Here is a 14,564-nt window from a genome sequence, read left to right on the forward strand (position 1 = left end):
TCCCTCTATCCCACTTACCCTGGCTCTACTAGAAATGAGGAGAAAGTATCACAAATAATTTCTTTAGATGAAAAAAAAAAAACTTAAAAAAAAATTGCAAAGCAAGATTTACTTTTTTGCAAGCCAAAATTTTTAGCATTTCCAAATAACCAAATTTGTGCTCAGTGCCAAATTAACCAATAGCTTCAGCCTAAACTGGGACCAAAATACATTCACTTATCACCCGCACTTAAACATCTTTCATTGTTATTAATTCTGATGCAGATTGTGCTTCTGTTCAAAAGCAGATGGGAGCTATGTGGGCTCCTAGAATTTCTTTCAGCATATTGCCTTCAGAAGTCCTTCATTAGCTTTAAGACTGAGTATTTAAAGCCAGGCATTCAGAAACAGTAGTCAAAGAAAACGTGCTATTTTTGTTTTATACAAGTCGGCGTGTTTGACTGCCATACCCGTATACAACTTCTATTCTGCTCATGTTTATGAAAATGAGTTGGAATAAGTTTCTTTGGAAACATTCTCTCCTCATTTCTCATTTCCCTCCTGTCAAAAGTCTTCTGAATGGAAGTTATTATTGGCTTTATAATTTGTAACCTGTAAAATCCCTCAAGGTGAATACAGAAAATTTATTTTCTGTTTAACATTATTGTGCCTTAGCTAACCTTGCCTTTTGAGAACAGTATATCTTAAGGAAGACTGCCTAAAATAAATAAAAATAAGAAAAAGAAGTCCTTCAACAGACGATCCAATTACACACGAGATTACTATGGTAGGGTTTTATGCAAAAATAGGTTTATGATCCCTTAGTGGGTTTCTTATATCCCTTAAAATCATGCAGAGCAAGGAGGTGCCATATTTACATATCCCCATGAATCGATTTGAGGGTTAATCTTCAAAACTCTGTATGTACCTGCTACTACATTTCTTGTTAAGCAAAGGCAGGGCAGACAGTCTGGGTGCTGGCCATGCCCAGACCTCAGCAGATGGCACTGTTTCTCCCGCTCAGCCTCACCAGAGCTCTTTGAAAATTAACTTTTAACTTTTCATCTCCTTTGCCAGCAGCCCCGCAACCCTCCAGGGAAAGACTCGGATGCGGACAGGGGCCCTCGGCGGGCGGCATGTCCCCAGCGAGGCCACCTGAAGCACGGTGACGCTTGTTGTTGGGACGTCCTAAATATATTTACCGTAACGATGAATATATCCTCATGCCAGCCCATCAAAACCTGGTGCATATCCCATTTGTAGTCTATAGCCGCTCTCTATACAAACAACAGATACGTAAGAAAACAGTGTATTTACAAACAAGTGCCACAGATTTCCTAATATTGTCCATATATTGTTGAAAAAATACTGCTTGCTTTAATCCTGCTTTCTTAAAAATCACACCACGCCAGCATCAGCCTTGCTAGCAGCAGAAACCCCAAAAGCAAACTGCGCCGAGGCTGGGACTCACGGCACCCGACGCGCACACGCGCTACGCGGCCGAGCTCTGCGCCCACCCGAAGCACGAGGCCGTCTGGGCTCCCCTGTGCAAAGCCACCCCCAAAAACGTGGGCAGTGGTGGCCGGGGCCACGGGGACAGCGCCCGGGGTCCCCACGGTACCCCTCCGTCGCTGCACGTGCCGGCACGGAACACGGCAGAGTGGTAAGTGGTGGTGGGTGTTTATGAGACCAATTGCGTCTTATCAGACCCAAATCACCTAAAAAAAGCAGATAAGTGCCGGCCAGGGCTGCTCTTCCAAATATTTCATCACTTCTGCCAACTCCGTAGACCCAGCAAAGGAGATCTACCGCACACGCAGCCACGTACGGAGCAACTGCGGGCTCCAGCTGCTTTGGAAGGTCAGGTAAAGGCAGTGGCAAAAATGTCACAAATTATTATTATTTCTTGTTTTGCGCTTGAAAATGATGGCATGGCCTTGGTGATGTGGCAAATGCACTATTAGCGTGCCTCGGAGGAGTTGCGTACGTATGGAAATCACACCTCAAATTAATATCCAAAACCATGTAAATGTGAGTACTTTCACTATCCAAATTTTCTGTTAAAGCTACGCGGACTAATAAAGTTTGACCTATATTAATTTATTTAAGCAAACATATTCCTGAAATCTACACTGAAAGTTATCTAGCATGGGTTTTTAAACCTCCATAAATACATGAAGATGCTGAAGACAATTCCATCCCATTAGAGTTACAAGGAAAGTGTTAATACCCCTTTTTCCTTGAATGATAATCCTGCTCCTTGTAGATTCTTTTGCTGAGATTGCATCTCACTTGCCTTAGGTATTAAGCCTATGTAATTTTCTTAACCATGGGGTATCCATTTATCAGATTTGATGCTGATACCTTTTAGTTGCTTCAGCTGGAAAAAAAAGGCTTCTTTCAGAAAAAGGTTATTTAAATGTGACTATGAATAACCAGAAAAAAAAGCCACCTAAAGCCAGCAATAGATCTAGCGCAATAAAATTCAGTGACATCTGGAAATACATTAGGGTAAGTCAATAGCCTAAAACAAGGCATTATTAGCTGTATCTAGCAATTCATGCTAGTCCCCATTACTTTATTTGCAATCATTTAGTAGAGCCTCTATTGGCCTTTTTTTCATTAGAGAAGTACTTTTAATTCCACAAAATAAAGTCAAGAAAGTTATTATGCTTTCTTTTATTCCTAGTCCACATAAAATAATGGCTCGTGTTTATTGATGCTGTTTTAGTGGAGAAAATTAATTTGTGGAAAATTCATTAACAAACTGCATTGATGTGCTGGCATGGTCACCACAAATGACCACCACAGACTGCTAGGTAACAGGGGAAGAAAGATAACAGCCAAATAAAATCCTTAGTTTTAATGAAACCATCACATTAAGGCCATCTATTTGACTATTAAGGGTTTTATAGATTTTTTTAAAAATTGTAAAATAAATAGCATACTGAAATAAAAGGAAAACTCTCCCTATAATGAGATGCATGCACCGTTAAGACTGTTGGCCAGCTGAGCCCCAGTGTAATTCCACTGTCCTTCTCCTGAACTTTATTTTAATAAACATATGCACTTGGCAATATATTATGTAAATCAAATCCTTGATATTAAGGGCATTGCACATTTCAGTGCATCTGCTAGCATAGGTTAATTATCTTTATACAATTTGTATGGTTAGATCATCACTTGGATAAAAAAGCTCTATCAATTCCCAGGACAACATGATTTCATCACTTGTTTTTCTTAACAGAACGCTGGGTCCTCCTCGGCTGGAGGTATTTTGTTTCCAAGGCCATAAGGAAAGGTGTTTGGGGACCCTCCCCTGAAGTTTACAGCTCCTGAAGGAGGTAGCTTATCTACTTTAAAGAGTCTCGTTTGCCTCTGACCTTGAACAAAGGCAACACAACCGCCCGCTCTGCTCCGGTGGCGAATCCCTCCGAGCCTTGCTGGCGTTTGTGCTGTCCCTCGTCCCCACCGCACGCGGGAGGAAGGTTAAATTCCCCTGGAGAAATGAATGTTCTTCGTAACCCAATTCCTCGCACGTTTCCAGTCCAGTTAGAGAGCTGACAGAAAACTGAGCAAGACATTTAAGTGTTTGAACGGTCCTTGAATTGGGCTCAGGTTCCAGAGAAAGTGCAGTTTAACACTATAAGTTTTCCCTGAAAAAACAGAGAGGACTTGTGGGTCAGAGATGCACTTAATGAGTTCTACAGGCTCATCACGTCTGAGAGCATCTTCAGGGCTGGAGCGGTGGCAGAGTGCCGTCCCTAAGCCCGGCAGCAGGGACATCGGGGAGAAAGAGTGAATGACAGAGGATGCAGAAGGCTTTGGGCACAGAGATGGCCTGGGAATGAAAATGCGAGAGAAAGGTGAAAAAGTGTAAAAGTCAATTTAAGGAAGAAATTGAATTATCCCAAGAAATGGAAATAAGAACAACAATAGAACCAGTCACAGCGTGCTATAAACCACGTCAGTAAGTTCCAGAAGCGTTAGGATTTGAAGACTCCTAGCGCACAATCCTCCACAAGCTTGAACATCTGTGGACCCTAACAGAGGAAAAAATAAAACCATCTGGGGGAGTGAAATGACCAGGCATCCCTCCTGAACCAGGCTGCCGCTTAACTTTTGCTTCAGACCCAAGCAGCGGTCAGCGCTCGTGCCTCTGGCCTCAAAAGCAGGCAAGGGACCCCGAAACCCTGCACGAGCTGGGGCCACCTCCATCACCTCATCGCCTCCGTCGAGAAGGCAACGACGTTGAAGCACACGAGCCAGGACCTGCTCATGCTCTGGGGGAGGCTTTTGGCTTCACGAGGACGGGTACCTGACCCCAGCTCCCTCCCCGTACAGCCCAGCGCCCGCCTGTGCAGGACGGCCAGCGTCAGCCCGACCGCGACTCTCTCGAGGGCTTGTTCAGAAGAAAATCGGCGTTCTTCATTTTCTTCCATGCGCAGAGATCTCTGGGACAGGTATAAATAACGCCTTTGTTATTGATTCGGTTATATACGTCTTGAGGGAAGCGATGGTTAACATTTGCTGCAAATATTCTTCGGAGTATTAAAATCAATTCACCTCCAGTGTCTTCTTTTGCAAGTTTATTTTCTATGCATCGTGTGCAATCTATGTCTATGCATTTTCAGGTCACTGAAAACGTATTTTAAAACTACACTTTGCAGAAAGGAATTTTAAATGCATTTTCAGCATGCATTCCTGCCAAAGGCTTGTTTGGTTTTTTGGTTTTGTTTTTTTTTAACTGGATTTGTGATTACTCAATTAGTAAAGAGAAATAATGAATGATAACCAATAGAAACTGTGCACTGCTATGAAAAATTGAATCAAGAATAAGTGATCTAGAAAGAGAGGTCACTGAGTCATTTTGAATAAGTACATTTGAGATAATTGTTATGTGCTTTGAAGACGTTCCGAGAAAAAGAGGCAAAATTAATCAGATACATTAAATTATGAATTATTAACTCAGCTCTATTAAATATCAAATAGAAAAGCTTTTTAGGATTAACCATGTTTTTAGAAATTCTACTAACTAGTGAGTAGATTTCTTTGATTTAAAAATGATTTTTATTTACATTTGAAGCACAGGAGAGTCCCTCCGGGGCAAGCGAAGCTTTCCAGAAGTGGTGGATCACTTCTATGGTCGGGGTCTTACTCTGAAGCAACGTAAAGACAGTAATCCATTTCCACTGAACCTTTTCAGACTGAAATGGGGATGGTACACAGAAAACAAAGTTTATAAGTAGGTAAAGACAGAGGTATCGGGCAGACTCACCATTTTACAAGCACTGGAGATGTGTCTTACTTATGACTTTTACCGAGTCTGTTGATCCTTAAGTGAGTAGTGGCAGCTCCTGCAGTGCTTGCATTCATCTCAAAATAAATGCAGGACTTGTGTTTCACATCTCCCACAACGCTTTGGATATTTCGGCTGGCTGATGCAAGTTTTTTTTAATAACAAATTCCTTGGCAAAGTCAGCCTTCACATGGAACGACGCCAGAACTACTCATGAAACAAGTTACTGTGGCCTTAAGTTAAATCAATAATGCTGAATGAATAATGGTTGTTGCTGGATGCTGATTTTTCCTGGCTAATAAATAGTTCTCATGTCATTTCCTGAACCACCAGTCCAGCTCCAGCCACTCGGCACGATGAAATGCAAGACGCGTTCCTTCAGCAGAGAGGATGTGAACCCACCCGCTGAACGATCCTTAATCGTATCACAGTCTCTCGTTTCCGTGCCATCTATCAGCGAGTTTTGCGTCTGTCTGCAACTGCCAACAGATGTAATGCGGCTCATATTTAGCGATACACCCACTGTTCTTCAATATCTATAAAATGCACTTGAAACTATTGGCCTTTCTATTTCTAAATGGTTTACAGGATTATAGCAATAACAGATTTTGACCAAAGTTAAGCATTACAGGTTTTGTTAGTTCTTTAAAAGTGGTATTTCTGTAAGAAGAAAGTTTCGAATAGTTAAATGCCTATTTATTTCCATTTCTCAGAGTCTGTGACACAGAAGGGCAGACTGAGCAGCAGTATGCCGGTGTCTCAGCTGCCCCGGGGGTTCTCAGGTCCCCAGCTCCTCTCGAGCACCAGCCCCGCTCCACCGGCACTGTGCCATATGGAAACCCTTCAGCAAACGTGCCCCTAATCTTTCTCCTTCACAGCTTACAGATAATTTCTTACATGCCAGACACACTTTCCTCCCCTATTTGCTAGTTAACACTGGTATTAAGTAATTGAACTGTTGCCCTCTGAATTTTCATCTTCGTTTTCAACACTGGATACCTGCAGAGAGTTCAGAGGGGGGATAAGAGCGGCTGCACAGCACTCAAGGCACTACTGCCAAACTTGCAGCAATTTGTTATATTGTTTGATGATTCTGACGGGATTGATTTTCTTCTTGGCAAGTTAATGATATAATTACAAATTAGTGAATTATTTTATACTAGAGGATTGTTTCGTAAATTAGGTTGCTGTCATTTATCATTATAATTTCTTTAACCAACACATCTGATCCTTTGATCTGTTAACATCTCTACTCTGCGGCGTTAATACACGCTCTCAGTCATCACTGTGACATGACGAATAATGAAGCTCAAAGTTTACAAAGCCATAAAAATGCACTTTCTTCATTTTCCTCATTAGCAGGCACACGTGAGTAGGTAAAAGCTGCAAACCTTTCCAAATCTTCTCCTAATACAGAGCATGCATGGAGAAGCCACACATGGAGAAACCATGGGGTTTACCTTACGACTGAAGCTCACCCTGGATAAGGCACCTCTTTCCTACTCATCAGCTAATCAGATTTTGTTATCATCCCCACTCTTCCCCTAAACGTGCTTGCAAATCATTCTGCATCTTTCCTTGCCTCATATCCTTCAAGCACTTCTAGCAAGAAACTTTGTTCTGAAAGCTGTGCTCATCTAATCAAAGAAGATTTAAATGAAAGTAATCCTGGATTGAGCCATACATCCAGTCAAAACTAACCATCCATCTCTTAAGTTTCTGACCTAAACAAGGATCGTTTACAGGCCAAAAGCTCTTCTGTGTTTATTTAGGGAAGACTTCAGAAGTTCATTCACGGATAATTCAAAACCTGATTGAATTAGCAAGTCCGCAAAGGTTACCGGCTCAGCTCTGGAAGACAGCAAACACACAAATTTCAGTCAAATTACTGAAAACAGGGGAAGCTGCACACATGCAGATGAGGACCAAACTTAGAACAATTAAAATTATTTCTATAGCTTTTCCATGCATACTATTATCTCAGAAAGCAGGAAACACGGCAAGGTGATGGAAAAAACACTCTCAATACCAGTGAGCATAGTCAAACCAATTCTAACAAAGCGTGCACTTCACCGGCCCTTCTCACAGTGCAAACTATACATGTCAGCCCATAACTTGTCATTAAAAAAAAAAGTGTATTTTACACAGATATTTTGGAAAAATACTGCCAGTATGCCAAATTTCCATTCATAGCTTATTCTGGTTAGCCTCTTGTATGCACCAGATACAGAGCAGACATCCCTGGCGCCAGCTTTACATCTCTATTGTTGGACCCTGCTTAATTGGAACTAAATTAGTCTGAGATATTATCTATAAACTTTTTGACTGAGATTTGTTTCATTACCTGTAATTGGATCAACTCTAATACCTTTCTTCCAGTACCACCACAGCTGCTTCTTCAGAAAGTTCTGCTGGAATTAATTAAAACAAAACAAACAAAACCAGATCCTGATGCATTTCTATCTATTTGTATTTTTGATGGAAAGGACAATAAAAAAAAAAAATCACTACTTCTTTCTTTTGTAATGAAAATAAACACCTATCATCTACATTCCTGCAGTGGCACACACATACACCAGGCATACAGCAGATGACCATCAAGCTGGTGAGATGTGGAGACATAGGTATCGCTGCCTTCTATTCACCTTAAAAATGGGTTTCTTTCAAGTGATTATAACCGACTCTGAGTCTTTGGTCTAACAAAAGGAGAAGCAAAAATCCTAATCTTAAAAAGCTTTTTAAAATATTTCCAAGAAAGCATTTTTCCTTCCATGGTTTAGTGTGTTATCTATAACCTGTGTTGCGAGGATAACAAGCAGTTGTGATTGCACTTATTTATTTTATGAGAAAGGCTCAGGAATTCAAGATAGTATTGTAGACAAAATACCTCATTTTGGTTTCTTTTCAGATTCTAATGAAATGGATGAAGTTTTCTGGCATTGCCACTGAATTATATAATCCTAGAGAAGACATTAATGGCTGCTCTAAAAATCTAATTAAATTTTAGAGCACTAGTAAGGCAGCCATAAGGCCCATGTAAGCTATTATCTACATTAATAAAAATTAAAGTCAAACAGTATCTATACAGTAATAATGTACCTGGATTCAAGGTCGCTTTAATTCCCTTACTCCCATATTTTCCTTTATTGTTGCTATAAATATTATTATTTAATCAAAATTTCAAATTTATGTACATTTGTTACCCTGAACTGTTCTCTTAATACACAGTATTGAGACAAGAATTAATTTAATTGTTTTTTTCTTAATTGCTTATTTTCTCACCTTCTACATAATAGAACTCCTATTATTAGCATATAAAAGGGCAAGAAACTGGGACAAGCTACAGGTACTTTATTGTATATCTAAATGAAAATCTAGAATCAATGCAACACAACACGGGCACAACTCATCTCAAATGCAACCCTTCTCCTGCATGGAAGAGAACAAAAAGAAGAAAGTGGATGCTATGGAGAGGAACACAGAATAAAAGCAGAAAATTGAAAAAAAGCTAACAGGAGAGCTGGCACAGAGCTGCCCTTACCCTGGGAGCCAGGGCTCTGCGCCGGGGACGAGAGGCATGAGCTGCCCCGAGTCTGCTCCTGGGGCAAGGGCATCACAGCCAGGGACTGGAAAAGTAGCCGGTGCTTGAAAATCAGTATTGACTAAATATTTGCGCCAGTCTTGGGTCATTTATCTGACTGAGGAAACCCACGGTTACAATCCTTTTGAGTTCTTAGGATAATCTGAGTTGGGAGGAATTATCACTCTAGGTACCGGGCTGAGAACATCGTCCACTTTGTCTCAGCCACGAACTGCGCCTTCTTCCTAAAGATCAACAGAAAGAGTGGTCTGCAGCAGTTCCTGATGCAAAACACAAAACGAGGCCAGAGAGGTGGCTGACCTGTCCCAGAGTTTGGCATTGACCCCTCGGCTGGAAAACAAAGTCCACCGAAAGACGGGGCAGTGAAAACAGAGACATCCCGGCAGACAGTTGAGTTCTCTACTTGCTGGGTGAAGAAATTCTTTCATTAGCATGCTAACAGCTTGGATTTTGCCTGGGATGCTACATCTGTGCCATTATATTTGGATTTTATTTCTATCTAATATGTGTTCTCTGCAGATTGAAACAAATGGATTTTATTTTCCTACTTTGAATGGCAGAGATTACTGTGCATTTAAATAATGTCTCTACCTACCAAGGAGTATTGTAAGTGACAGAACAAATTGCAAAGATAATTTTGAAGCAGTATCTTGAAGATGGGGGATTTACTTCACTGAAACTTTCCTTTGATTTCTTTGGAAAGACTGAAAACTGTTGGAAAAGCAGAGGATCTCAAGCAGGATCATCTGCATTGCTTCTAAGCCCTTCTGCAAACCTTTTGGTTTTTTCTCTCTTGTTAATGATCAGGGGTAAGATTGTACCAGCCATGGAAATCTACAGTTCACCTGCATTTAATGATCCCCTGGCTGTTATCACATGGAAGTGCATTTTAAGAATCAAAATATCACCAAAAGGCCACTCCTAAGATTATGCTGTGCACTAATCTACAGCATGCCAACAGTGCTTTAAATAAAATGCCCTATTCGAAAAGGGGAGGAGGGAAAACGAAATGCTTCCATGAGCTGAAGTATCCAACTCCAGGTTCCCCGTGCAGAGCAAGGGGGGGGACCAGGCAGGGGGTCCCCACTTTGCTCTCCTGGTGGCTGTAAGGCAGCCAGCTATGCGGGTGCCTAAAGAGTGGAAATAGCTCCCAAATGTGAACAAAATATTCAGAAATACATGGATTTTCATTACACTTCTAATCAGTGATGCGCACAAATCGTTTACTGAGTGCATAATTAAAACCTCAAGTGTTTTCCATAAAAATATTTGTAAATTAGGTGAATAAATTATTCAGTGGTCATTACTGAAATTAAATCTTCTCCGAGTGAATTTCTTGCTACCTTGTGAGCAGAACTCCGAGCAACACAGCTAATTTTTTTCTCAAATGTAGCAGTACAATGTACTGATGGTACTTCAGTGCTGGTCACAGCAAACAAACCTCGCAAATTCTGTACTATGTGTGTCGGTACATGGAGCTCCAGTCTTCGCCTCCTGAATATCTCTTAGGTATACATGATACAGATGTTAAGTCCCTAGCAAGATCGTCAGACCTTGAATTTCTTTTTCTGCTGTCCAAGACCATTTGCCAGCATCTCAAGAAAAAGATCAAGGCGGCTGCTGTGGCCGTGTCACCTCTCTTAATGACCTTGAAATGCTCAGATCTTATGCCTAAAGTGATAAAAGTAAGAGACTTCAAACACATGTTAAGAAATCAGAGGGATGGGAGTGCTCGGCTTTTCATCGCCAAATCCAGCTCAGGCAGCATGACCCACAGTGATGTTACCTGTACAAGTGCTGCATCCAAGGATAACTAATTCCCATTCATTTTTTAAGCAGGTTCACAGTCCTGGAACAGTTCAATGTCAGACACTATCCGTTCAAAGACAGGAAGGATGAACGGGGCAACTATGGGTATAACGTATTGGGATAGCTATTTACCGGGTTCTGGCGAGAGGATGGAGAATGGTTTTACCTGGGATAAACACTGTGAGAGTTTTTCTCATATTGTTCACTTATTTCCAATTCTAATCTTGGCTGGCACCCGGGGAAATTAAAAAAAACCCTCCCTCACATTTATTGACCATGAGAACCTCGCCTCGTGCAGCCGTGGCACCAAGGGTAAAAACCGCAGGGATGGAGGGAAGAGCAAGGAAGAGAAAGAGCTAAAGGACAGCACGTTTTTTTCTGGAATAGTTCACCCAATTCTAGTAAACATGCCACTTTCTGAATTGGTTTATAACTATTTTTAGGTTATGTATAAAAGTCAGTTTACACATCCAGATGATGTGCATGTATTCCTGCATATATTCTTCCTGTTTTGCTTTTCAAAAGTAACAATATGCAGGAGCTCATAAACAACCAGAAATATCAGCTCATCAGGGAAAATACATTCTCTGCTTCACTTTTCCGTTCAGTTTAAAGAAAATTAGCTAGGCACACAACAGCTCTTACAGCCCAAAGACCTTCTCCACTTAAAGTGAAAAATTTTGCCAGTGTTATTTCCTTCAAGCAGTCATTTCACTGCTGGGCATGTTATAGAAGCAATTTTTTTGTCATCAGTGAAAAATTATTTTGTTTTAGACACCAATTCTTAGAAAAGACGCTACGAACTTCATTTGGAAAATGTTAGAATTGGTTTCTTCATTTAAAATTTTTTGACAATTGGGCATGAGAAAATTAAATTTTTTATTTGTTTTTATTTATTTTGATTTATTATTTCACTCAAAGCAAACTCCTTGATGCACTGTTTCATTTTTAAGTACAAGAAGCACCACTTAAGCATTCTGCATTACACAGGGAAATTGTAAAATAATAATTCAGCTCTGAATTTTGTCTCCCCAAATTCCTAGCCATTTGTCCTCCTTGCTTCACAAACCTCAGTGGAGGGGAGAGGAGGACGGATGGTCAGGAGGAGCAGGGGAACACCAAGGCCGACAGAAACTGCAGGCTCCCATTACAAATTATACCATTTCTTGCACCATTTCCTCCTGTCTTCAGGATGGGCCATCGGTAGCTAGAAAGGAGCCTATAAATCAACTACAGTGAGTGGAGAGATCCCTAAATAATATTTTCTTTGTACTGTACCAGCAGGGATTGGCCATTTGTTATTTACATTTCCACTACAAACTATTTTACAGCTTAGGCAAATAAATTGCTTCAATAACTCATTGGAAGAAAATGTTTAAATAAAACCTGTATTTCACATGGTGCCTGCACTTGTAACTCTCCTTTCAGCTTAGCTGAGGTTTAGTTTTGAATTCCTTTGCGATTTAAAGCAAACAAAAAAACCCAAACAGAAAACACACCTGCATATCTGTGCTGTGAACTTCAGACATGCAGCCCTAAACATCTGGGTACCCAAAAGGGCATCCAAAATCCGTCTGTGTGTGTTAAACTGGACTGCTATGGACTCCTGTGACTCTCTAAACTTCACAAACAGCCTGGCTGGGAACAGCAGGTATTTTCAGACAAACACGTTATTACCAGCCTTCAGCAAACTGGCAAATTTCAAGATAATGATGGAAGGATGCCTTAAAATCACAACAGGTAATGCCTTTGACCCAGACTGACCTGACTGCTTTGCAGCTATTTCAAACTGATACACACACTGTTTCATGCTCAAACCTCTTTATTTAGCTGTTACAACGTGAATCTACGTTACAAAAGTGACCAGCGTTGAACCTTGGCTGGCAAAGACCTTGGAAGAAAGCAAAAATCCACAAATAAATCCACAGACTGATCTTGCCGGATGCCACACTGCTCCTCCCGGGTCATCCCCGTGGGATAGGAGGGACCTCACGGGAGGGCCAGGTGGGACATCCCATAGGATCAAGACCACCATGCTCCACCAAGGGCGAGAGGGAGGGGGTCAGCACATCCACAACCTCCCTCTTCTCTCTCCAGCCACCCAAAAAGTCATACCTCAAGCCACACAACAGCACATAAGAGTTTCGATTTCTCCTGTTTTGTTTGTAGCAAAGATAGAAATGGAACATGAAAGACCATGGCACTACCCCAAACTTGTCATTCTAGTACCCTTCATAAAATGGAATTACTCTAATCCAACCTGAAAAGCAAATTCTGAATTACCTCTAGATGAGCTGTTAAAGACAAACTGATTGAAAGATCTATTTTGTGAAGCTGCAGTGTAACTTCTAAATCCTAAATCTAAATCTAAATCACTTCTTGGAACCCACCATCAACTCCATGATGCCCGTGTGGGCACTAAAGCTGCTGTTCTGTGACTGTAACTATAACCTGGCGATTTTATTTACTTTTGCTAAATAAATTTCCAACTTTATATCTGGTGGAATGTCTGCAATATTTTCTACTTGAAAAAGACAAAGTAATGTACAAATGGTATTTTGAGTGCTCCGGATATCAGTTATTTTCCCTTTACCAAATGTAAAGCTTTTTTAAAAAAAAACAGTAAGAAAAAGTCCTTCAGCTGTTTCGAAATCTGTGCCCTTCTACCTGAGCTCTGAATTGGTGAGCAGTTACGTTATTCCCCAGATACTATAAAAACAGAGCAAGATCTACTTCCAAGCAATCATCTTTCTTCTCTCCACCAACACTCGTAGGCGAGTTGAGCCCAACATTGGGTCTCAAATCGGTGCTTGGAACAAAAGGCATTTTGCAGCACCCAAAGCAATACCAGATCTGCTCCCCAAAGGGCAGGGACTGATGGTTTTAGGGTCAAACCACGCACTCTCGCAGGAAGGAGCCGAGACCTGGGGTCCCACATGGTAACTTCTGACCGGTGCATTACTGCTCCTTTTTCCTTCCAACTCTTCCACGAGCCCCTGCTGACTCACTGTCACCGCGGGCTGGAAGTTAAAAGACAGACACTACAGTTCACTAGAACAACGCTCAGTCTGACTCACTCTGCAAAATCCATGTTTCTGGGAAGACACGCTACGCTTCATCTGCCACATCGTCAGTGTTATTTGTATTTCAGGACCCCTCCTCAGCTCTCTATTAGTCAGATAAGAAATGAAACGTGTAATATATCACACGCATACCCCCACCACACACACATCATTTTGGCAATTTGCTCCCTGGCTCTCCCTGAGACTCCTGAAATCCACACAAAGACGAAGAAAACACGGGAGCTTCTCTTTTTTAAAGGATTTGCTGAACATGCTCTTCAGTGCCAGGTGAACAGATCTGCATTCTGCAAATCCCAGATCACAACAGCTGACCAAAATTTTAGAAACAAAATGTGAACACAATCCTCCTGCATCAAACATCGTTAAATATTTGAGTTAGCTTTATTGAATACTTAATCAATAAATTCATTTACTTGCTGCTAGAGACTCTTCCTATAAGCCTTCTCCCCTCTGGCACTGGGCACAGAAAGGAAAGGTTCTCCCTCTCCGCAGGCTCATTCCCATCCAACCTGTTTTCTGCAAATGAATACATGGCATTAAAAAGTGCAGTCAAGGTCTGAGACCTCTTCAGGCTGCAGCTGAACTAGGAGCCTCAGGCTGCAGAAATCAAAGATTGTAAGTAGAAGCCTCTAAGAATCAAAATATTTTAATATTTTTCTGTGCTTTATTGCCCTCTCACTTGACTTGACAGTCTCATCTACCCACTGCCACAGGCTATCTTTATCAATGATTGATCTTTGTCTCCCTTCCAACCTTATGGGGAAATTTGGAAAGTTGAACAGAATATATACTT

This window comes from Haliaeetus leucocephalus, unplaced genomic scaffold, assembly GCF_000737465.1.
Source record: "Haliaeetus leucocephalus isolate CR32 unplaced genomic scaffold, Haliaeetus_leucocephalus-4.0 Scaffold2, whole genome shotgun sequence".
In the NCBI taxonomy this organism is placed as follows: domain Eukaryota; kingdom Metazoa; phylum Chordata; class Aves; order Accipitriformes; family Accipitridae; genus Haliaeetus; species Haliaeetus leucocephalus.